The sequence below is a fragment of the Mus caroli genome, chromosome 11, assembly GCF_900094665.2.
Source record: "Mus caroli chromosome 11, CAROLI_EIJ_v1.1, whole genome shotgun sequence".
Lineage (NCBI taxonomy): Eukaryota > Metazoa > Chordata > Mammalia > Rodentia > Muridae > Mus > Mus caroli.
This window is the reverse complement of record NC_034580.1, coordinates 89749551-89754427: the sequence shown is the minus strand read 5'-3', so window position 1 is coordinate 89754427 and position 4877 is coordinate 89749551. Positions and strand designations below refer to the sequence as shown.

The 4877-nt window shown below is 38.7% G+C and overlaps 1 protein-coding gene across 9 annotated transcripts in view; it reads right to left on the bottom strand.

Annotated features, from left to right (window-relative positions):
• The window catches only part of Spag9 (sperm associated antigen 9), a 129084-nt gene that overhangs the window by 93577 nt on the left and 30630 nt on the right, over nucleotides 1-4877 (bottom strand). Inside the window, exon 2 of one of the 9 annotated variants that reach the window (XM_021175545.2) lies at nucleotides 3609-3689. The exons of the other annotated variants lie outside the window; for them this stretch is intronic. The gene's annotated coding sequence lies outside the window, so the exon portion shown is untranslated. The remainder of the gene's footprint in view (nucleotides 1-3608; nucleotides 3690-4877) is intronic. 9 annotated transcript variants of the gene reach the window in all.

Sequence of the window (4877 nt, the reverse complement as noted above, 5' to 3'; positions counted from 1 at the left end):
AGGGGCCTGTCCCCCTTTATCACTAATTGAGAAAATGCCTTACAGTTGGATCTCATGGAGGNATTTCCTCAACTGAAGCTCCTTTCTCTGTGATAACTCCAGCTGTGTCAAGTTGACACAAAAATAACCAGTACACCAGCACTTAGAAAAGTAAGGCAAGTCAGCTTGAAATCAGCCTGACAAGAAGACTCTGCTGATTGACTAATAGGTGGCTGGGTAGGTGGATGGATGGAAGGGGAAGGATGGGTAGAGATAGTGATTAGACAGAGAGATAGATAAATGGATACATAGGTATATACAGATAGACCTAGGTGTTAAATAAGTAGGCGTTACAGACTACTTGTCCCTTATGTGTTAGCTTTCTTTGTTTGGAGACGAGATCTTACTGTGTGGTCTTAGCAGCTGACTTGGAGCCAATTATGTGTTAAGTTTTTGTTGTTGTCTTCTGTTTCTTTTATTTGTTTGTGAGGCAAGGACTTACCCACTGTGAAGTGCAGGCTAGCCTCAAAACTCACAATAATCCTCCTCAGAATCTGGAGGAGCAAGATTGTAAGTGTGTATAGGTGCATCTGGTATTTTAATGGATTTTTAAAATTAGATGAGATTGAGCCCCATCTCTTGCCTCAACACAAACACAACACTCCCAATCTCATCACCCATACTAAGAGTGGCACATTGTCTTTGATGTCTGTGTTGTCTTCATAGTTTTGTCCTTTCCAGTGTCCTAGAATTGGGATCACACAGTGTGCAGTCTTTTCAAACTACTTTTTTCACTTAGGAATATATATTTAAAGGTCACTCCCTAACTTTTTGTGGCTGGATTATATTCACTATATAGATTGCCAGTTTATTGTATCAGCTATTTTTGTAAGAGCTAAATGCCATAAATACCATTTCCATTAAGCTCAAAAGTTCATTTTCTTAACGTATGTGTTTTAATACATTTCATCTACGTTGAACTTGGTGGCACGTGGGAGACAAAGGCAGGAGAATTAGGAGGCCATCCTCAGGTACAGACCAAGTTCAAGGCCTACCTGGGATACTTTTGATTCTGTCCCCAAAATAAACAAAACAAACAAACAAACAAAAATCCTCTTCTCTTTCCCAATTAATTCACAATAGAAAGTTGCTAAGCTCTAAATCCATTTAGCCTCAACACATAACCAAAAGTGCCACCTAATGAAAGTTAAGCTGAGACAAAGGCCCCTAAATGTGACCCAAAGTAGTTCCCTATTGCATGCCACCACCCTAGTTATATATCCTACCCCTATGCCTGACCCATTATAAACGGTCCCAACCAATCCTCCATCTCTGCTGCTAGTCTTCCAACTTAATGTGTGGGAAGCCACAAGTGCCGTTGCAAAGTGGCACAGGCTTCTGCTGGCCACCACGCATACATAGGCAGGAAAGTTTTTTTGCCAAGATGAGGTTTTGAGAATTGACCAAAATTGACCAATCAGAAGAGAGAGAAATTGACCAATCAGAAGAGAGAGAAAGTAACCAATCAGATAAGAGAGAAAGTAACCAATCAGATAAGAGAGAAAGTAACCAATCAGATAAGAGAGAAAGTAACCAATCAGATGTAGGAATGCAAATGAAGTTGTAAGCATCAACCAAACACAACACAATCCGGGTGTGAGACACGCCTCTCCTAGGCCTATATAAAGCAGCACCAGGGCTGGGCTGAGGGTCTTTTCGCCTCTGCAATCAAGCTCTCCCAATAAACGCGTGCAGAAGGATCCTGTTGCAGTGTCGTTCTTGCTGGTCTAGTCGGACGCGCGCAAGATTAATGCATATGAATATAATAAACTTAGAAGCAATAACTTGTAAAATGTCTGTTTCCAAAGAAGCTACTGATTTATCAGAAACACTTAATTTTTAAATTTTTACATAAAGCCAGCTTTTAGTTCCAGTACTCAGGAGGCGGAGGGAGGTGGATTTCTGTGACTTTGAGGCCAGCCTGGTTTACAGAACTAGTTCTAGGACAGTCAAAGCCACACAATAAAAACCCTGTCTCAAACAAACAAACAAAAAAGTTAAATAAATAAAAATGTATACAAACAAGAAAAAACATAAGTCATTATACACTCATCTGTCTTAACAGCAGAGATATGTCCTCAGAATTGCCTCACTACCCAATCCATCACTGTGCAAATATACAATGTACATACACACACACTCAGCTACAATGGCACTAGGTGACAAAACTTCACAGGAATCTGTGATAAATGTAGACCACCAGGCTGGAACTTTATTATTCAGTCTTTTTTTTTTTTTAAGATTTATTTATTTATTATATGTATCCCACCGTAGCTGTCTTCAGACACTCCAGAAGAGGGAGTCAGATCTCATTACGGGTGGTTGTGAGCCACCATGTGGTTGCTGGGATTTGAACTTCGGACCTTCGGAAAAGCAGTCGGGTGCTCTTACCCACTGAGCCATCTCACCAGCCCTATTATTCAGTCTTTAGGTATAATAATTTTCATGGCTTATGCACTGTAGTAACCAAAGTTAAGTTTAAAATGTACTTTAGCTTATAAACATGTATTGAAATCCTCATAAAAGGCATCCTAGATCATAGAGCCATGCTCTAAGAGTCGTGTATGCCTTTGTTACTGGTTATGTGCCTCTGGCAGTTATTTTCCCCTTCCTAATGCCTACAAAAATATCTAGACAGAAACAGTTGATAACTTTCTGTGTTTCATGTTTTCTTTACTTGTACTATAATTTAAATATCAATATTATCTTTTTAGGCACGTACACCCCAAATTATAAAAATATCATACAATATCAAATAAATACAGTAATTATGTACTCTATACATATGCTCCAATATGTGCCAAGACCAATACTGCAACTTCAGAAGTATTCACTCTTTTCTGAAAAATATTATTCCATACAACAACATACCCAGTAAGCATAAGTTAAGAACTAAGTAACGGTATAGCATAACCATTTCTGAAAAAAACTATTAACACAGGAAAAGCCACCTTGAGAGTCCTGAATGCCACATTAAGGAACCATTAAAGGGTGAAAAAATAGAGAAGAAGCAAAGGAAAAGTAGAAAGGAAAATCCCAGCTCAGCAACAACTGTCCACATCCTCACAGCCTCAGCTCCTTAGCATTAACCAACACCTATGCTGCAGTGCAGCTAAGATAGAGTAAAAGATCGTTTCTTGTTAATGAGTAAACCCAAACTTTAAAAAGACCTCAGGAAAAACCTTATACTCTTGTGATTATTATATCATCAAGGCTAGCATTAACTGGAAATAGACAAGAATCTGTTTATGATTATCCCCAAACAACAGATAGCCAATCTGCCTGCATTTAACTGCTAATTTTCTGGGAAGAAAAACAAAATAAAACCACAGGGTCTAAAAGGGAAAGGGGAGAAAGAGGAAGAAATAGAGCATTCAAAAAAATCTATAACTTTCCCCTCTAACAAAAGCTGATGGAGATGCTTTAGGTCCTTTTGCATGCTCGCTCACTCTTTCTTTCTTTTTCTTTCTTCTTCCTTCCTTCCTTCCTTTCCAGCTTTCCAAAGAGCACAAGGATATGATTGAGGCAGGAAGAGCCACCTGCTCTGCCGGCTCAAAATTAGAGCTTACCTCCTCAGATTGGTGGCCTTTGCCAAGTTTGGAACACCTTCCATCTCTGTTGTCTTCTGCCCCATCAGACTGCTGATAGGCCTATGGGGGGAAGAAAGAGAAACAGACCCGCTAGAATGCCATATCCGACTATTATGTGCCTTCTCAAAAGGAATCATTAATTCTTACTGTTCATGGAAGGCAGAGAATCTAATTGTTACTGGACCTCAGAGGATTAACATTGGCCTTTCAGAGATTCTCCTTCAACAATTTAGCATCAAAGTCCAAAAAGTAAACACGAACCAAGTGCTGACTTAAGAGCAAACCATCTCAGACAATACGTCACAACAGTGATAGAAACCTGTCCTTGACCAAGGCCTTTGCCACATCTATCAAAAGGTTTTCAGAAAGATATTACATGTCATTAATCAAAAACAAGATGTTCAATGATATCTTAAAACTCTCATGAGTCCTTAAAAGGGAAGGGTGATAACTCCAACAACTTCCAGTGTCAGAGACTTCTAACAATCTAGGTCACTTCCTTCAAGACGTCACCCAGAACAGAAAGTTTGCTTCTTTCCAACCTAGAGTCTCTCTCTCTATAAAGAGGGGCCATGTTCTACCTCAGCACATATACCTTTGTTATCACATGATCACAAAATACTCATAATGTTCCAAAACCAACAAAATGACTTCCTTTAATTTAATCTTCTGAACTCATAGGAAGACAGCTTGGTATCTGCCTTATCCATTCATCCCTTTATATAGTTGAGGGGTTAATCAATTAATTTTTTGTTTACTAAATTAAATGGCCAGAAATTCTTTGATCTTTACTCATAAAAATTAAGTACCTGTAGTTCTAGATATTAATTATAAGCTGCACCATTAATACTCTCAGTAGAAAACACTAGACTATGAAAGTAGAAAAGCCCAAATACAGACAATAAACAAGACAGCAGAAGACAGTGTTATCAAATGACACAGAAATACTGACCACCACCATTTGCATAATTCTACTATACTGATTTTCTGCTTTGCTTTTTTTTTTGTTTGTTTGTTTGTTTTTAAAGATTTATTTATTTTATGTGTGTGATTGCTCTGTCTGCATGTACACCTGCATGCCAGAAGAGGGCATCAGATCCCATGACAGATGGTTGTAAGACCCCATGTGGTGGCTGAGAATTGAACTCAGGACCTCCTGAAGAGCAGTCAGTGCTCTTAACCACTGAGCCATCTCTCCAGCCCTTTGCTTTGCTTTTTATATACAGGCTTAAAAAAAAAAAAAAAAAA